General features: G+C 34.9%; 1 long non-coding RNA gene and 1 other non-coding gene across 2 annotated transcripts; one reads left to right on the top strand and one right to left on the bottom strand.

The window, feature by feature from the left end:
- Nucleotides 1–676: 676 nt before the first annotated feature.
- Nucleotides 677–1,926, bottom strand: LOC112936648 (uncharacterized). The gene is made up of 2 exons (XR_003238973.2): nucleotides 1,840–1,926; nucleotides 677–922 (listed from the first exon to the last, which is right to left on the bottom strand). It is a non-coding gene; the product is annotated as an uncharacterized lncRNA (long non-coding RNA).
- Nucleotides 1,927–10,985: 9,059 nt separating this feature from the next.
- Nucleotides 10,986–11,065, top strand: TRNAL-UAG (transfer RNA leucine (anticodon UAG)). Its single transcript has one exon. It is a non-coding gene; the product is annotated as a tRNA-Leu (tRNA).
- Nucleotides 11,066–21,438: the final 10,373 nt, after the last annotated feature.

Below are 21,438 nucleotides of genomic sequence, written 5' to 3'. Positions count from 1 at the left end.
TATATTGTCGGACACATCTATTTTGGACCCATTTATAATGTATATACAAAAGGTTGATAAATGTTTATACAGCTCAGCGCTCTCATTTTCTTGCATGATTTTGAAACTATACTGTGCATTGTAGTCTTATCACAAAACATATTTGTATTTTTTTGGTTGTTTGATTTACGTTATTAAATGCCACCGTAGCGTTAGCACGGGATAATTACTATAGAAATACCTCTACTTCTCCTTCACCTCTGACTTGCACGTTACAGGCATGTTTGGTTGAACACATAGCCTTGGCTCACATCTCAAGTGTAGAGAGCGACACGCGAGTTTGGACAAGCGAGTGCAAAAATCGCCAACTGGTACTCAACCAGTGCAGCCGTGAGGATGCTTGAGTGCAAACACGATGCAGCCCCAATGCTTGAGATGGCATTCAGTCCCCTTCCCCTCCCATTTACACATCATTATCATGTTCCCCTCTCTTGTCGACATCATCTATAAACATGTGTTGTTCTCTTCCCTTTTTTCAGTTTATTGTAGCGCATCTAGTCGTTTTTTGTCACGACCCAAATATATATATATATATATATATATATACATTTTTTTTCTGACAGTCTGCCGTATCCTTATACGCATATATACTAATATTTATATATGTCTACAAGGATACAAGGCAAGATGCAATGTCTAACCATCACAACTCGAGCTTGGACACCTACAACAGTGGTTCCGTTTATTATTATTACTTTTTTTTTACCAGCTACACTGCATATTACATCGGTTGGTTCACTGACCAACTTATTGTCACTAGGACAAAACCCTATGCTTAGCATGCAAGTATGACCTCTGGATGTCTCTACAGACTAAGTAGACCACACTCCCCACTAGGTCTGCATGTCATCATTCCCCTCTGACATCTCATCTTGACTAGTTTCTGCGCACATCAAATAGTAATGATATATGAGTATGTTATACATACTCAGCAAGATTAGTGTGTGTGTGTCTATATATATATATATATATATATATATATATATATATATATATATATATATATATATATATATATATATATATATATGTTTATAAAGACAGAAGAAAAAAATACTATTACCCATAGATATTAATAGCCAATAAATAATAAAGGACATTAAACATAGTAAATGAATTAAAAATACACTGCAGAGGTATTAAAATAATCGTTATAATCTCGTTCCTTCAATCCGTTTTTCCCCCAATTAGTGATACCCTCATCTGAGAATCACGCCGCCGGATTCCCTACTTGTGTGAGGTATTCCTCATCTCACACTGATATCAGCCAACCCGATATCGTTATTTCAGGTATCGGCCGTCTCAGGCTAAGTATCATAATCACGTTATGATTCTCACTGATGAAATCGTCAATCCATTATTCGAGTGTTAATAATGTTTATTGTTAGATTGTTAGTACGACCATCTTAATATAATGCAGGTAAACAAATTCAATTAGAGGTGATTAAGTAAATTAGTTGATGGGCGCAGTCTTGCCTGGTTTCCTGCTGTTTTACCGGTGCCTCACACCTAGTCAAATATGCAAATCTTTCATATTAATCAATGTATAAATTTGCATGCATAATAGCTACTAACAGCCTACTAGAGTATAGCTAGTTGATGTGACTATACTAGAGGGAGGGAACCAACTAGTACTAGTAGATGCTTGCATGCATGCATGTAGCTGCTGCTAGCCAGAGCATTAGTCTTTTCACTAACAGGTATATTTTCTACACTAATCCCTCTACTTATAGCTAGACATTATATGTTTATTCTAGCCATGCACTCAATAAAACCAAAGGACAAGGTTCCATGTATTACCTGAAAGGCTTCTATTAGCTCTACACTCTCAAGTGTCTCACAGAACTCTCGCCACAGCCAGAGCAGGGAGAAGTACTACTGATGGACAAGAGTTGTAGGGTCACATACGGCTTAAATAGTGCAGCTTCCTTCAGTGTGAAGCAGACACCTGTCCAAGCCATGATGATAGGGATAGGATTCACCCTCCCTCTTCCTTACACTGAAAGGGTTCGATCCTATCCATTAACCTCGGTGATATTTATCTGTCCTCCTCCCAAAACAATTCAAGACTGTATGAACGGTTCCCTACTGCTACAGCTATTACTACTACTACTAACTACTACTACAGGCTCCCCTCCTTGAGGAATTTCGTCCTCGAAATTGTTGTACCTTGGTGATGGAAAAACTGAGGATAGTTCTTTTGCAAATCATCTTCCTTCTCCCATGTGGCCTCATCTTGAGTGTGATGACTCCATTGTACCTTTAAAAATCGAATGTTTCGGTTTCTTGTTTTTCCATCTTTAGTATCCAGAATGCAAACAGGATATTCTTGATATGTTAAATCGTTACGCAACTCAGCCATAGGAATTTCAACTTGATCACTTGGCCTCCGAAGGCATTTACGAATCATGGAGATGTGAAATACATCATGTACTCCGATCAAAGCATCTGGTAGTTTCACCTTGTAAGCAACCTCTCCAATTCGCTTGACGATGGCAAATGGTCCAACATATCTGGGACTTAATTTTTTCCCAAGTCCAAATCGCTTAACTCCCTTCATAGGTGATACTTTTAAATATACCCAGTCACCTATATCAAAACGAAGATCCCTTCTCCTATTATCTACATAACTTTTCTGTCTATTTTGAGCAGTTTGCAGTCGTTTCCGTATCAGTCGTATTGTTTCTTTTGTCTGTTGTATTATATCTGGTCCTAGCAATTTTCTTTCTCCTACTTCGTTCCAGCAAACAGGTGTTCTGCATTTCCTTCCATATAAGGCTTCATACGGGGCCATTCGTATACTAGATTGATAACTATTGTTATATGCAAATTCTGCTAATGGCATAAATTCTTCCCATGATCCTTTAAATTCTAGGATGCAAGATCGTAACATATCTTCAATTATTTGATTCACCCTTTCAGTTTGTCCATCGGTTTGAGGGTGATACGCTGTGCTGAAATCTAGTTTTGTTCCCGGGGCCCTATGTAAGCTTTTCCAAAATTTGGACAGAAACCGGGTATCTCTGTCTGACACAATCCTTACTGGAACCCCATGTAAAGATACTATTTCTTTGACATATAGTTTAGCTAACTTTTTCAAAGAAAAATTTCTTTTTACCGGTAGGAAATGGGTAGATTTTGTTAGCCAATCTACTATTACCCAAATACTGTCATTTCCGGCAGGTGTGGTAGGTAATCCTTGAACAAAGTCCATACTAATTTCTTCCCATTTCCATAGTGGAATACTTAAGGGTTGTAACAGTCCTGCTGGCCTTTGATGTTCAGCTTTGACGCGCTGGCAAATATCACATTATGCAATGAATTTGGCAATTTCCCTTTTCATGTTATTCCACCAAAAATACCTTTTTATGTCCTGATACATTTTAGTACTTCCTGGATGTATGGTATAGGGGGAGGAATGTGCTTCTTCCAATATTTTTTGTTTTAATTCAGGATCGTTAGGCACACACAATCTGTCCTTGAAACGTATAGCGCCATTATGATCAATTTGAAATTCAGACACCTTCCCTTCTTCAATATTTTTCTTTGCCTTTTGTAATTCACTGTCGTCTCTTTGTTTCTCTAGAATATTTTCTTCTAAAGTAGGCTTTATTTGGAGCACTGCTAATAATACTCCGGGTTCATGGATCTTTAATTCCACATCCAATCTTTCCAAGTCTCTAAGTATATGTTGATCCTGTGTGATCTGAATAGCCATATTACAGAGAGCCTTTCGACTTAAAGCATCTGCCACAATGTTGGCTTTCCCAGGGTGATAATTAATATTCAAATCATAATCTTTTAATAATTCTAACCATCTCCTTTGCCTCATATTTAATTCCTTCTGAGTAAATATGTACTTTAGGCTTTTGTGGTCGGTATATATTTCACAATGCTCCCCATATAGGTAATGTCTCTAGATTTTCAAGGCAAATATGACAGCAGCTAATTCCATATCATGGGTTGGATAATTTTTCTCATATGATTTTAATTGACGCGAAGCATAGGCAATTAGCTTACCTTTTTGCATAAGAACACAACCCAATCCAATTTTTGAAGCATCGCAGTAAATGGTAAATTCTTCTCCCATAATAGGTAAGGCAAGAATAGGTGCTGTGGTTAACCGATTCTTCAATTCTTGGAAACTTTCTTCGCAAGTCTGAGTCCACTCATATCTTACTCCCTTCTGTGTCAACCGGGTTAGAGGAGCTGCAATTTTAGCGAAGTTACTAATAAATCGACGGTAATATCCTGCCAACCCAAGAAAACTTCGTATCTCGGTTACCGATGATGGCCTTTTCCACTCCGTGATGGTTTTTGACCTTTTCAGGATCCACTGATATACCTTCACCCGAAATAACATGACCAAGGAATGATACTTTATCCATCCAAAAATCACATTTCTTTAATTTGGCAAATAGTTTATGATCTCGCAATGTCTGTAGTACTATTCTCAAATGATTTGCATGATCTTCCTTAGTCTTGGAATATATCAAAATATCATCTATGAATACCACTACAAATTGATCAAGATAAGGCTTGAATATACGATTCATTAAGTCCATAAAAGCTGCCGGTGCATTAGTCAAACCAAATGGCATTACTAGATATTCATAGTGTCCATAGCGTGCACGAAAAGCAGTCTTGGGTATATCACTAGGTTTAATCTTTAGTTGATGGTAGCCTGATTGAAGATCAATTTTTGAGAAAACACGAGCTCCTTGTAGTTGATCAAATAAATCATCTATCCTTGGTAAAGGATATTTGTTTTTGATAGTCACCTTATTCAGTTCTCGGTAATCCGTGCATAATCTCAAACTTCCATCCTTTTTCTTGACAAATAGAACAGGAGCACCCCACGGGGAGACACTGGGATGAATGAATCCTTTATCTTCTAATTCTTTTAGTTGTAACTTTAGTTCCTTTAGCTCAACAGGGGCCATTCTGTAGGGTGCCTTATAAATCGGAGAAGTTCCTGGTACTATTTCAATACCAAATTCAATCTCTCAATCTGGTGGTAACCCTGGTAATTCAGCTGGAAAAACATCTAGAAATTCATTCACAACTGGTATTCCTTCCCAACTAGCTTCCTTTCTCATGATTTCTGCCACTAAAGGTCTAGGTAAATGGTTTTGATCTCCATAGTAAATAATTTGGTTTTGATCCCATGGTTTAAGTGTAATCTGTTTTCCATGGCAATCAATATGTGCTTTGTTCTTACATAACCAATCCATACCAAGTATAATATCAAAATCATGCATGTCCAAGGGTATGAGGTCAGCAGTTAATTCCCATCCATCAATAGTAATTGGACACAATTTGCAAATTAGATTAGTTGTTTGGCTATGCAAAGGAGTTTCTATGCAAATTCTTTCTTTTAGCTGACTAGTAGGGATGGTGTATTTTCTCACAAAGTTGGTGGAGATAAACGAATGTGTGGCACCAGAATCAAATAAAACTTTACCAGGATAAGAGCAGATTAAGACATTACCTGTAACCACGGTGTTGGATTCTTCAGCTGTGCTCTTAGTTAAGTTGTATACCCGAGCATGATTCCCACCTTGTGAATTATTCGACCGCATTCCTCGTGTGGTATTAGTATTTGCAAGTGGCTTTCCTTGATTTGGCCCATGATTATTTGCTGAAGACGGTCCAGGTAAATAAAGCGAGGGTACTGGAGTCAATACTTTAGTATTTGGCTGAGTAGTTGAACTAACTCGATTTTTACCCTTCTGTAACAGTGGACATTGGTACCTAGTATGTCCTGCTTCTCCACACTCAAAGCACCTTCCCCAGCAATTAGGACAAATTGATGGAACATGGCTACCTTGGCATATGGGACATTTTCTGCCTTGATTTTCTGAAGATTTTCTCTGCATTTGTCCAGAGTAGTTTCCACGGAATCTTCCCTGATTTTGTGGATTATTAGTCTTAAACTTCTTTTGAGGTTGTCCGTGTTCTATTCTTTGTTCATGATACCCCTTCTCAAGAAGTTGTGCTTTACTTACTACCTCCCTGAATATGGTTAATTCAAAGGCTTCGACGCGCCTTTTGAGCGGTTGACGTAATCCACTTTCAAATCGTCGAGCTTTAGAGCCATCCGTCTGTACAAATTCAGGAGCAAATCTTGCCAGTCTCGAAAATTCTATTTCATATTCTGCTACGGATTTATTACCTTGCTTAAGCTCTAGAAATTCCTTCTCCTTCATTCTCTTAACACTTTCTGGAAAATATTTCTTGTAAAAAGCTTCCTTGAATAATTCCCATGTAATAAAGATACGTTCGGAATATGACTTTTTGTGAGCATCCCACCATTCAAAAGCACTAGACTGAAGCATATAGGTAGCATATATAATCTTTTCTTTATCTGTACAACCCATAGCTTCAAATGACTTTTCCATGGCTACAATCCATTCTTCCGCTTCGAGTGGATTGGCAGTTCCTGAAAATGTTGGTGGCTTTAATTTCTGAAATTCCCCAAGTCCATTCCGGTTAGCATCACTTTTAGTAATACGTTCTAAAATTTCCATCTGTCGTTGCTGGGTTTCCTGTTGCTTGCCCAGTATATTTGCGAGTAAGTTAGCCCAAGGGTCTTGATTACTTGCACTAGGTATTATTAATCCAGTGGCACCATGACTAGTATTATTTCCATCCTGACTAGTACCATTGTTGTTGTTGTTGTTTTGCTCCATCTATCATATTCAACTCATTAGCCAGAATACATAAATGATCATTGGATGAATCTCAAAATGGTAAGAAAGAATCAGATTTACTATAAAATAATCAATGTAGGTAATATTAAAATAAAACTATTTAGTTATATTATCCTCATTATGCTTTTCTCTTCTTATTTTAGTCTTATCATCATTCTTAACATGCACCAATTTAAAGATGATAAAAAGTAGTACAAACCACAAGCACCACAGCAGTACTGCATTACTTCAACGAAAAGAAAGTGCAGGAGCCTATCTTGCTACACAAACACTAAGGCAAACACTTACTGGTGTACTACTACCACATACAGAGCTCTGGTTTTTACACAAGATGTCTAGAAAGACATCACCATGAGTTCTGAGCATAGTAGAAAAAACCGGACCGAACCGGTGGTTCGACCGGAAAAAACCAGAACCAGAGATAAGCACGGTTCGGCTCAGCACCCATCAATGCATGGTGTTCTTCGACTGATCGTTACTCTCGATGGTGAAGATGTTATTGATTGTGAACCCATATTAGGCTATTTACACAGAGGAATGGAAAAAATCGGCAAATAGGAAAGCTACTTAGGCAGGAGATAGGGGAATTCCTTAAGAAAGAAAAAAGAATAAGAACACAGATACATAACATAAAAAAAAGAATAAATAAGACGAAATTCGACCTCCCCCTACATATTTAATTTCTTCTCCTATACAAAAACTAGCAAGACCTACTCCATTGGTAATTCCATCAATGACACCCTTGTCGAAAAACTGCGTTAGTTCGGTTAATCCTCTTATACCCAAGGTAAAGGTCCTAGTATAGAAAATATCTATATAACCGCGATTATATGACCAACTATATATCTTTTTTTTTAGTTGATGGAAAAAATACTTTTTCGGACCCCCTTTTACAAAGGAATTTATTAAATCCAAATTCTGAAAAAAAGAGTAAGCAGATCCATAAAACATATATGCTATGAATAGACCAAAAATAGCTAGACTTACAGAAGAAATTGCATTAGTGATAAATTCATATGAATTTATGGAAGAATTAGAACTTTCTTGGAAAAAGTTGATTGAGGGAGTTAGCCACTTTGATAATATGGTTAATTCCCCTATTTCATTATCAAAATGGATTCCTATAGATCCAATAAACAAAGTACAAAGCAGTAATATAAGAAGAGGAAATAGCATAGTATTTCCCGGTTCATGAGGATAGACAAAAGTGTTTTTAGTCCCCAATGAAGTACTAAAGGACCCTATCCTATTTCCTGTATTAACATGAATTTTGGATAGATTTTGTGAAAAAAAAGAAACTCCACTCTTCGCTGTTGATAAAACGAAATCTCTATTGACTCCTTTAGATATCCTTTTTCCCCATAACGATATTGAATACAACGAATCCTCTTTAGTACTACTGTAATTTTGAAAATGAACACGCAAATACCCATCAAAAGTAAGTAAATATATCCGAAACATATAAAACGCAGTTAATCCTGCAGTAAAAGAAGCTATTATTCCAAAAAAGGGTGAATATAACCAACTATTACTAAGGATTTCATCTTTGGACCAGAAGCAAGCAAGAGGTGGAATACCACAAAGAGAAAGGGTACCCCATAAAAAACAAGTTCTTGTAATTGGAATGTATTTTCTTAAACCACCCATAAGAACCATATTCTGACTTTTATCTGGTGAATATCCAACAAGAGGTTCCATTGAATGAATAACAGATCCGGATCCCAAGAATAATAAAGCTTTCGAATAAGCATGAGTGATCAAATGGAATAAAGCAGCTTGATAAGAACCTATACCTAGAGCTAACATCATATAACCCAATTGAGACATTGTAGAATAGGCTAAGCTTCTTTTAATATCTCTCTGAGCAAGAGCTAAAGTGGCTCCTAAGAAAAGTGTTAGTGTACCTATTAAAGAAATGAAACTCATTATCAAAGGTAGGGATATGAAAAGAGGAAGAAGTCGAGCTATAAGAAAAATCCCCGCAGCAACCATAGTTGCTGCGTGTATAAGAGCTGAAATGGGGGTGGGTCCTTCCATAGCATCGGGTAACCATACGTGAAGAGGGAATTGTGCCGATTTCGCAACCGCACCAAGGAATAATAAAAAAGCACACAAAATAGTAAGCAAGGAGTTAATCTCATTATTAGGAATCCAGTTATTAGCTATTTTAAACAAATCCCGAAACTCTAAACTACCTGTTATCCAAAAAAAACCTAGAATTCCTAATAACAGACCAAAATCCCCTACACGATTAGTTACAAAAGCTTTTTGACAAGCACTCGCTGCAATTGGCCGTGTAAACCAAAAGCCTATCAATAAATAGGAACACATTCCCACAAGCTCCCAAAAAAAATAAATTTGTATCAAATTGGAACTAGTAACCAATCCCAACATGGAAGTATTGAAAAAACTTATATAAACAAAAAATCTCAAATATCCCTCATCGTGAGACATATAATCATCACTATAAATAAGAACCAGGATTCCTACAGTAGTAATTAGTATTAACATAATAGAAGTAAGCGGGTCGATTAAGTATCCAAATTCTAAGGAAAAATCATTATTGACGGTCCAAGACCATAGATATTGATAGATAGAACTTCCATTTATTTGTTGAATAGACAGGTGAACTGAGAATACCATAGCTATACTTAAAAGTAAAACACTAGGAAAAGCCCATATGCGACGAAGATTTTTTGTTGCTGTTGGAACAAGAAAAAGTCCAAACCCCATTGACATAATAACTGGAAGTGGGAGAAGAGGGATTACCCATGCATATTGATATGTATGTTCCATAAGAAAAGAAATTGCAATTTTTACTTGAAAATTTTACTTCAATTTTTCTATAAAATTGAAAAAAGTTTCCGATTCACCAAACTAATTCTTATCTATTTCTGAAGGAATAAAAAAATACTAGAATTCTTAATTTTTCAAAAATTTTCTCATTGAAACAATCAAAAAATAAGAATAGGTTTTGTTGGTTAAAGTCAAAAAGTTAATGAAATAACTTCGTTACCTAGTTATTACCTAAAGAAGGACTTTTATTAAAATACAAAAAAAAGATTGAATCATTTTACTTTAATATTTTTTTGTATTAAAATGAAGCAGCTCCCTTGTTTCGTAACTCAAATTGATTGGAATTCAATTCTGGAATACTTTAATTAACTATTTGATTGAATTTTCCCTTCCTTTTATCCTCCCGTCTTATATGGGGGATAGGCCCCCATACCTTATATCTGTATATGGAGAGTATACTTGAAATATAAATTGATTTAAATAGAAAACCTTTGTATATATTCTATATTATTAAAACAAAGTCTAAAAAAAATATATAATATGTTAAAAAACTCTTGTCTTATCCGCATTAGACAAAATGAAGTAAAAAAGAATTCAGAATTTCAATATCTTTTAGTATCTAAGTATAAATACTAAGAAAAAGAAGAAAGATGGATTGATTTGCGGCAATAGATGTCTTTCACATACAACTAGAAAAAAGTAATTTCCTTTTTGAATGGCAGTTCCAAAAAAACGTACTTCGATGTCAAAAAAGCGTATTCGTAAAAATCTTTGGAAGAAAAAGACTTATTTTTCCATAGTACAATCTTATTCTTTAGCAAAATCAAGATCATTTTCTGGCGTCAGCGAGCATCCAAAACCAAAGGGTTTTTCTCGGCAACAAACAAATAATAGGGTTTTGGGATAATATGAATTGACCTATCCCCCAAAAATTCCAATTATTTAATATGAATAATTAGGAATAATTAGGATTAATTAATGAGTTTACTTTTATGTGTCGAATTCCTCGGTACAATATTCTTAGAACAAACCTCTCTGATATATAAAAAAAGGGTTTTTGGTATACTGTGACCTAAATATTCTTTTCCTATCAATGAACTTTTCGTAATAGAATCCGTATAATAAATAAAAAAAGGGGATTCTATTATGAAAAGTAGAGTATTCCTGCAATAAGACTTACAACTTCTACCTATCTTATCCTAAATTAACAAAAAAATTAGTTCTATATTGCAACTGAGAAAAAATTGTTCCAACTCTTTCAAAGTTTCTATTGGGCAAAGCAAGAATTTTTTTGTTAAAAAATTCGCAACGATACTACCAAACGAAGTCTATTTTAATGAAGATTCTAATGTCCTAAATTCTATGGAATCTTCCAATCTCGACGATTCGCGAGAAAATAACTTAATATTCTTTTAATAAACCTGTTATTTCAACTTAGCCGCCATGGTGAAATTGGTAGACACGCTGCTCTTAGGAAGCAGTGCTCAAGCATCTCGGTTCGAGTCCGAGTGGCGGCAGTCTCGAAAAAGAATACAATAGATTATAAAATAAAATGGATTCAATTCGAAATTTCCAATTTTGTAATGGGACCTTCTCCTTATGCTATTTGCAACTTTAGAACATATACTAACTCATATTTCTTTCTCAACAATTTCAATTGTGATTACGATTCATTTAATAACCTTATTAGTTCGTGAACTTGGGGGATTGCGTGATTCGTCAGAAAAAGGAATGATAGCCACTTTTTTCTGTATAACAGGATTCTTAGTTTCTCGTTGGGCTTCTTCGGGACATTTTCCATTAAGTAATTTATATGAGTCATTGATCTTCCTTTCATGGGCTCTGTATATTCTTCATATGATTCCTAAGATACAGAACTCTAAAAATGATTTAAGCACAATAACTACGCCGAGTACTATTTTAACGCAAGGCTTTGCCACGTCGGGTCTTTTAACTGAAATGCATCAATCCACAATACTAGTACCTGCTCTACAATCTCAGTGGTTAATGATGCATGTCAGTATGATGTTACTAAGCTATGCGACTCTTTTGTGCGGATCCTTATTATCCGCCGCTCTTCTAATGATTAGATTTCGAAAGAATTTAGATTTCTTTTCGAAAAAGAAGAAAAATGTTTTAAGCAAAACATTTTTCTTTAATGAGATTGAATATTTCTATGCAAAAAGAAGTGCTTTAAAAAGCACCTTTTTTCCTTTATTTCCAAATTATTACAAATATCAATTAATTGAGCGTTTGGATTCTTGGAGTTATCGTGTCATTAGTCTAGGGTTTACCCTTTTAACCATAGGTATTCTTTGTGGAGCAGTATGGGCTAATGAGGCGTGGGGATCCTACTGGAATTGGGATCCTAAAGAAACTTGGGCATTTATTACTTGGACCATATTTGCAATTTATTTACATAGTAGAACAAATCCAAATTGGAAGGGTACGAAGTCAGCATTTGTAGCTTCCATAGGATTTCTTATAATTTGGATCTGTTATTTTGGTATCAATCTATTAGGAATAGGTTTACATAGTTATGGTTCATTTACATTACCCATCTAAATGATTACATAACATAAAACCTTAATGAAATGGAAAAAACTTCCATTTTTGTGTTTGATTTGAGAACCCCTTGAACGCCTTCTCAAAGGGTTCTCAAAAATTCGAGATAGATCTAATTAGACTCTTTTACTTTTTTCTGAATTTTTGAGTATTTCCACTATGGAATATAGAGCGGACTAGTAGAAGAAAAAAAATCCTATTTAGGATAATAATTGGATAACAGAGCCTCTACCCTGTCAACGGATAGCGAGAGAACAAAATCTGGATAAATACCGATTCCTATTACTGGTAAAAAGATACAGATTAAAAGAAAGAGTTCTCGCGGGCCGGAATCCTCAAAATTTTCGTTTGGAACATGAAATAGCTTGTATCCATAGAACATCTGTCGTAACATAGATAATAAATAAATAGGAGTTAATATCATTCCAATTGCCATTACAAAAGTAATTAGCATTTTTGGCATTAACAGAAATTTTGGACTAGTAATTAGTCCAAAAAATACTACTAATTCCGCAACAAAACCACTCATTCCTGGTAAGGCAAGAGAAGCCATTGAAAAGCTACTAAACATGGTAAAAATTTTTGGCATTGGGATAGAAACCCCTCCCAGTTCTTCGAGATAAACAAGGCGCATTCTATCACAAGCCGTTCCCGCTAAGAAAAAAAGTGTAGCCCCAATAAATCCATGGGATAATATTTGTAAAATAGCTCCATTGAGTCCAATGTTGGTTATGGAACCAATTCCTATAATAATGAAACCCATGTGAGAGACGGAGGAGTAGGCTATTCTTTTTTTGAAATTGCGTTGGCCAAGAGAAGTTGAAGCTGCATAGATTATTTGCATCGCTCCTATTATTACTAACCAAGGGGAAAATAGATAATGAGCATGAGGTAACAATTCCATATTGATCCGAATCAATCCGTATGCTCCCATCTTTAATAGGATTCCCGCTAAAAGCATACATGTACTGTAATGCGCTTCCCCATGGGTATCTGGTAACCACGTATGTAGGGGTATAATCGGCAATTTGACAGCATAAGCAATAAGGAAGCCAAAATAAAATAGTATTTCCAATGTTGCAGGGTATGATTGATTAATTAATCTTTCCAAATCTAATCTTGGTTCGTTGGAACCGTATAAGCCCATACCTAGAACTCCGATTAAGAAAAAAATGGAACCACCTGCAGTATACAAAATAAACTTTGTAGCTGAATAGAGACGCCTCTTCCCCCCCCACATGGATAAAAGTAAGTAAACAGGAATTAATTCTAACTCCCACATGATAAAAAAAAGTAAAAGGTCTCGCGAAGAAAATAATCCTATTTGACCGCTATACATTGCTAGCATCAGGAAATAGAATAATCGGGAATTCCGGGTAACCGGCCAAGCTGCTAAAGTAGCTAAAGTAGTCATAAATCCTGTCAATAAAATAGATCCTAATGAAAGTCCATCGATTCCCAATCTCCAGTGGAAATTGAAGACATCTATCCATTTAGAATCCTCTTTTAATTGGATTAAGGGATCCTCCAATTGGAAATGATAACAGAATGCATAAGTCATTAGAAGGAATTCTAATAAACAAATAGACATAGTATACCACCTAACGATTTTGTTTCCCCTATGAGGTAAAAAGAAAATTAATGAACCCGCAAATATCGGCAAAACAACAAGTATTGTTAACCAAGGAAAAGAACTCATGATAAAGTGATAAAGACAAGATACGTTTTGACCAGAAAAGCCCGTGCTCGATTATTTTGAGCACAGGCTTCTTCGGTAAAGAGGAATCAGACGATTCAAGTGGAATTTTTTGTAACGTATCAATAAGATAGAGCCATGCTGCGGGTTGTCTCAGGTCCTAAATAAACGCGGACACTTAAAAAATCTGTTGGGCAGGCGGATTCGCATCTCTTACAACCCACACAATCTTCGGTTCTTGGCGCGGAAGCAATTTGCTTGGCTTTACATCCATCCCAAGGTATCATTTCTAATACATCTGTTGGACAAGCTCGTACACATTGAGTGCATCCTATACATGTATCATAAATTTTTACGGAATGTGACATTGGGTCTATAAATTTTCCTTTTCAACATAAAAATTTTCGATCTGGTCAAAATGAAATTAGTACTATATCAATCAAATGTATTGTAGACACCAGACGAAGCAATGGTTTATCCAAACTTCAACAAATAATGCAATATATTTCTTAATCCGTTTGTGAGAAAGCATGAAAAGAGCCAAGAGACTTTAATTTTGGGCTTCAACAATCATAATTATACGAATTGTATATACGAATTCGAATTAGCCAATAAATTGGCTATCGTCTTTTCAATATAAATTATTGCAATATTCAAATTGCAATATCAATGAATTGCAAAAATTCAACTAAGTAAAAAAGAATACTATGGAATAACCTACTCAAAAAATAGATATTCTCAAATAATAAATAGTATTCATGTTACTATTTCATATTATTATTATATGTGTCCCTTTGTTTAGAAGATTCTATGTCTAATTATTCAAAAAATTAGATTGATTGATACGAGTTGATTTCCTATTACGATGGATGGAAGAAAGAATGGATAATCCAATAGCTGCTTCAGCAGCCGCAAGGGCTATAACAAAAATTGCGAAAATGTCTCCTTTTAATTGGCGGCTATCAAATAGATCAGAAAATGTTACGAGATTTAGATTAATTGAATTCAGTATAAGTTCAAGGCATATTAGAGCTCTAACCATGTTTCGGCTTGTGATCAATCCATAGATACCAATCGAAAATAAATAGACACTCAAAAAAAGTACATGCTCAAACATCATTAACTAACTCCTTATCAATCTCGATTCATTTCAATATGGGGACAAGAATTGAACCGATTGAATTAATTAGAATAGAACAATTACACAACAAAAGAGAAAAGAAGGTATTTGTTGGCAGTAGATGAGTTTTACTAAATCAAAATTGTGGTTCTTTAGTGATTTATTTTAGATTTGAAATTCTTATAATTTTGACTCATTCTAAGTATTTCTTATTGCCGAGCCATAGTAATTGCACCTATTAAAGAAACTAGAAGAATTATGGAAATGAGTTCAAATGGAAGATAAAAATCGGTTGCTAAATGAATCCCAATTTGTTGAACGTTATTTATGAGACCCTGTTCTACTATTTGGTTTGATCTTGTAGTCCAAAGAATTCCATACCATGACGTATCTGGGATAGTAGTCATTAGTGAAAAAGGAATAGTTATACAAACGAGTGAAGTGAACCCATCTCCAATAGTCCAAAAATTCTTATCTTTAGACCATTCTGAGCCATTTACGAACATTACGGCAAATATGATCAAGACATTTATAGCTCCCACATAAATAAGAAGTTGTGCCACAGCTACAAAGTAGGAATTCAATAAAATATAGAATAAGGATATACAAACAAGAACTAATCCTAGCGAAAAAGCAGAAAAAGTTGGGTTGGTAAGTAATACCACCCCTAGACCCCCTAGTAGAAGAACAAATCCCCCAAATAGCACAAGAATTTCATGTATTGGCCCAGGTAAATCCATTATGGATAAGAAGAAATTAATAGTATAAATTTTTTCATGAACTGACTAAAACTAAAAGATTCAAGGAAGAAAAAAGGGATTAGGAAATTTTTTTGTATATTGTATATAAGTTCTTTCTATAGTTAGAAATCACATCACGAAAATCTACTCTGGTTTAAAATCAGGAATAATTTGCAATAAGCAGTAGGTATTCGTTTTTCTTTCTAGTTAGTAAAGAACTTTTGGATTCTAACAAAAAAATTCTAGTAATCAGTAATCGTTCTTGAATTCCAAGATTTTTCTTCGTCTATTTTACTTTGAGTTGAATTCCTAATTGTTTGAATTGTGTAATCTCCCATTATGGAGATTGGTAACCGACTCAAAGCAATTTGATTGTAATTCAATTCATGACGATCATAAGTAGAAAGTTCATATTCTTCAGTCATTGATAAACAGTTTGTCGGACAGTACTCAACACAATTACCACAAAATATACAAACTCCGAAATCAATACTATAATTAAGCAATTGTTTCCTTTTAATATCCTTTTCAAATCTCCAATCCACAAGAGGTAGATCTATAGGGCATACGCGAACACATACTTCACAAGCAATACATTTATCAAATTCAAAGTGGATTCGCCCCCGGAAACGCTCCGATGTAATTGATTTTTCATAGGGGTAGTGAATCGTTATAGGTAAACGATTTGTGTGGGATAAGGTAATTATGAAACTTTGACCAATGTACCTTGCTGCGCGTATTGTTTGTTGACCATAACTCATGAACCCAGTTACCATAGGGAACATATTCGAAATATCTATGAAAAAGGTATGTTTCTTTCTCTTGTTTGAGAGGACTTTTGTGTTGAAAATATTCTTACTGTTATTGTATTATCTTATTTTATAGTGAAACAAGTTGGGAAGAAGTTGTTAATAAGAGATTGCCCAGGGAAATAGGTAAAAGAAATTTCCATCCAAGATTTAATAACTGATCCATTCTCATCCTGGGTAAAGTCCATCTTATTGTGATAGAAATGAAGAGAAATAAATAAGCTTTAGTTAATGTAATAAAGATACTCATTGTCATTTCTAAAATTCCAACCATTTTATTCATTTGGAAAAATCCAAAAAAGGATATATAGGGAATAGACAAATTCCACCCGCCTAAGTAGAGAACTGTTACAAATAAAGAGGAAACTAATAAATTTAGGTAAGAAACAAGATAAAATAAACCATATTTGATACCAGAATATTCGGTTTGATAACCTGCTACTAATTCTTCCTCCGCTTCTGGTAAATCAAAGGGTAATCTTTCACATTCCGCCAAAGAAGAAATTAGAAAAACCAGAAAACCTATAGGCTGACGCCAAAGATTCCATCCAAAAAAACCATATTTTGACTGTGCTTCAACTATATCAACTGTACTTGAACTGTTGGATAATCATAGTCGACGATAACATCACAGTTCCCACCGCTATTCCAAAACCGTACATGAAACCTTAGTTTCATACGGCTCCTCTATGATCAGAAAAAAGGAAAGTACTGTTTCATTTCGTTATTATCTTCTTGGGCGTAGTTAGAATTATCTAAGATAAAATCGATTTCAACGTCCTAAATTAGACCAAAGGAATTCTGTCTGCTAGAATAATAAAAAACGCTTCGGAATTCATCTCATCCTTTATAATATAATGGTACTTTTTCTTTGTTCAGCAATAACTTAATCTTGGAATAAAACACTCGTTATAACAATTAATAAACGAAAAGAGTTGGGTATTAGTTCATGAAGAATTCTGTATGAATATGGATAAACGACGGAAAGAATAAATAAAGATCTTTTTTTTTGTATTGCATTCCATATCTTTTGTCCTATTCTTCTTTCCCCGAGGGGTATTTAAAAAGAAAAAAGGAATAAAGGGTTAATTCGTTCTTGATAGCCATTTCCTTAACAAGTGAATGGGAACATACTCTGGATCGGAATCCGAAGAAAGTACTACTTGCTCATTTCCACCAATTTCAAGTCCTTATTATGATTCCTTTTATGAGGAAAAATATCTAATGCTTTAGATTCCCTCATTACTAATCCTTTATGTACTTTAGTGTTTCTAATCCCTCACTAACTTTTGATGGATTCCCTTATGATTACAACTTTCTGTATCGGGAATCCCTTATTATTGCCCGCTTCAAGATATGATGACTAATCAAAAAATCTCAACCTTGGGGTAAAGAATTTACACCGCTTATGTTTACTTCCATTTTTTCTTGTACATAGGAAATGAGATTTTTTCTTTTTACTACAAATTAATAAGCAGTTTTGTTTCACTCATATAGCTATCTAGTTTAACTTACTAACCTGAATATAGAATAAGAAAAGGAGGATAAATATTCAATGAATTTCAGAGGAAAAAGATCCTATTTTAACGAATCGCACGTAGAGATATTGCTAGTACACAAAAAGTTAATGGGATTTCATAACTAATAGATTGAGCGGCAGCTCGTAGACCACCTGAAAAAGAATATTTATTATTTGAGCTATATCCTGCCATAAGAAGACCAATAGGAGCAATACTTGAAATGGCAATCCATAAAAAAACACCAATACTAAGATCCGCTAAAACAAAGCGATATCCCAAAGGAATAACTAAAAAACTTAATAAAATTGATATGACTGCTATAGACGGTCCAATGCTAAATAAGGGAATATCCCCTCGGGATGGCAAGATATCCTCTTTAAAAAGTAGCTTAGTTCCATCTGCTATAGCTTGAAGCAGTCCCAGGGGGCCAGCATATTCAGGACCAATACGTTGTTGTATCGATGCGGATATTTCTCTTTCTAACCACACAATTACGAGTACTTCTATTGTGATTCCCAGTAAGAGGGTCAAAATGGGTAGAATCCATATCAGTCCATAGACTTCTTTTAATAATTCCAAGTTCGAAAAAGAATTGATAGCTTCTACCTGTACCCTGTCTATTATCATTTCAACGATCAACTTCTCCCATAATGATATCTATACTACCTAATATCGTCATGATATCAGCCAATTTCATTTTTTTGACTAGCTGAGGAAGAATTTGCAAATTAATAAAACCGGGTGGACGAATTTTCCATCTCCAGGGGAAAAGACTATCATCTCCTACCAGATAAATTCCTAATTCACCTTTTGGGGCTTCCACTCTTGCATAAAGCTCTTGTTTTGACAATTCAAAATTGGGTGAAGGTTTTTTACCAAGAAATCGATATTCAAAATCATTCCATTCGGAATTCTTTGCTTTCTTAAAGCGTCGGACTTCTAAATTCTCATAAGGGCCCCCAGGAATTTTTTCTACAGCCTGTTGAATAATTTTGATGGATTCCCTCATTTCACCGATTCGTACTAAATAGCGTGCTAATGAATCCCCTTCTTTTTGCCATTGGACTTTCCAATCGAATTGATTGTAAGACTCGTAAAGATCAACTTTACGAAGATCCCATTGTATTCCAGAAGCTCGTAACATGGGGCCCGATAAGCCCCAATTTACAGCTTCTTCTCCGCTAATAAAACCAACTCCCTCAACTCGTTCCAAAAAAATGGGATTCTGTGTAATAAGTTGTTGATATTCAATAACTCCTCGTAAAAAATAATCACAGAAATCTAAACATTTATCGATCCATCCATAAGGCAGATCGGCAGCAACTCCTCCGATGCGAAAGTAATTATGCATCATTCGCATACCTGTAGCAGCTTCAAATAGATCATATATTAATTCTCTCTCTCTAAAAATATAAAAAAAAGGAGTCTGCGCACCGAGATCTGCCATAAAAGGTCCAAGCCATAACAAGTGAGAAGCTATACGGCTCAATTCTAACATAATTACCCTAATATAGCTGGCTCTTTGGGGTATTTGAATATTCTCCAAGAATTCTGGTGCATTTACCGTTATTGCTTCTGTAAACATAGTAGCTAAATAATCCCAACGTGTTACATAAGGTAAGTATTGTATAATAGTTCGGTTTTCCGCGATTTTTTCCATTCCTCTGTGTAAATAGCCTAATATGGGTTCACAATCAATAACATCTTCACCATCGAGAGTAACGATCAGTCGAAGAACACCATGCATTGATGGGTGCTGAGGGCCCATATTGACTATCATGAGATCTTTTCTTGTAAGCGGTAGACTCATATCCTTTCTTCCTTAATTCATTATTCCATGAAAATGGATTATTCCATGAATTCCTCAAAACGAGGCTCATCAAAATGCAAAATCTAAGACTACTATAAGACTACTAATAAAATAAGAAAAAAAATTCGAACGATGAAATTACCGCTCCCTAATATCCAACTGACTGATTAATTTCTTATAACGTACTCTATTTTTCTTTGCCAAATAAGCCAGCAAACGTTGACGTTTTCCCAAAAGTCTTCGGAGACCTCTTTCCGATGAAAAATCTTTTTTGTGTAATTCCAAATGTGAAGCAAGTCTCCGTATCTTATTGGTGAAACTGAATACTTGAAATTCAACAGAACCCCAGTTTTCTTCTTTTTCTTCTTTAACCATAAATCCAAAAATTTTTCTACCTCCTTTCTTTTTCATGTATTTTTCTGATCAGGAAAAATAAAAAATTATGTCAGTTATTTTGAAGTTATTCTAATCTCGTACACACAAAAATTTGCAATTATTCATCTACTACTGGAATTTGGATTTATTTTATCGATGCAAATTGGATTTGGATAGAAGGGTACATTCTTTTATTTTAGATAGAAGAAAAGTTTCTTCTATCTAAAATAAAAGAATTTTGCTGATTTATTTATTGCTATATCCAATTTATGGAATTGATACACCGTTTAATTGATATCATTTAGCAAAATGAAACATAGCATATGCATCCATCTTTCGGCTCGAGAATTTCACGGGATAGAGATATGGTATAAGAAATAGGCTATTAAGTAACTCTAAATGAATTGTGGATACATCTGTATCCTTAACATACTGAAACAACTGCCATTATTCGTATCAAACCAATAGCGATTCATACAAGTTAAATCTTCTAATCAATGGTGGGCCAATAATGAATTTTTTTGCATATGTATTAAGACGCTTGGCCTGATTTCGAAATTGTCCAGAGTTTTTTATGTAGTTTTCATTGCAAAATGATGGATCTCCTTCCGTAACTTTCCAATTACGAGTACGAGAATTGAAAGACATGAAAATTCTCAATTCTCTACGGCGTCTAGGAGATAGATAGAATATTTTCAGGAACAAGAAAACCAGAAGAATCTTTCTCTCTATTCACTACCATTCCGCGTCTTCGACTTCTATTAGTTTCTTTTCTTCTTTAATGCAATAGCTATAGTTTGATATAGAATCCATTTCTCAAAGTAATGGAAACCTTTCTCTTATAGGAAATGGTTCGAAAATCGCTATTCCACCTTTTAGGTATCGTGAAAAGTGATACCTGTGAAGATCGTGCATTTCAGTCACATTCAGATCCGTTTTTTGAGTCCATGATATAACCAAATTGGATGGATCTTCCACCCGTTTAGCTAAGAAAGAATAGATGCAGAGGTGGATAATAGATCGATATGAAGATCATGAGCTGCCCCATAATGAAACCACCAGGAGTCGCGAATATCTCCTTCTTCCCTAATCCAAGATTGGAGAAAGAAGATCTAAGAGGGACCCATGGAGAATGTGGTCAGAAACCCATAATAGAGTCCGACCGCAACGACCGAATTAATTATCCTCATCGAGAAACTTAGACTACTAAGTAGAAAAGATTTGAAAATCATGGCATGGGTCTCCTTTTTTTCTT

This window comes from Oryza sativa, chromosome 10 (assembly GCF_034140825.1).
Source record: "Oryza sativa Japonica Group chromosome 10, ASM3414082v1".
NCBI lineage: Eukaryota > Viridiplantae > Streptophyta > Magnoliopsida > Poales > Poaceae > Oryza > Oryza sativa.
This window is presented reverse-complemented; position numbering and strand designations above follow the sequence as displayed.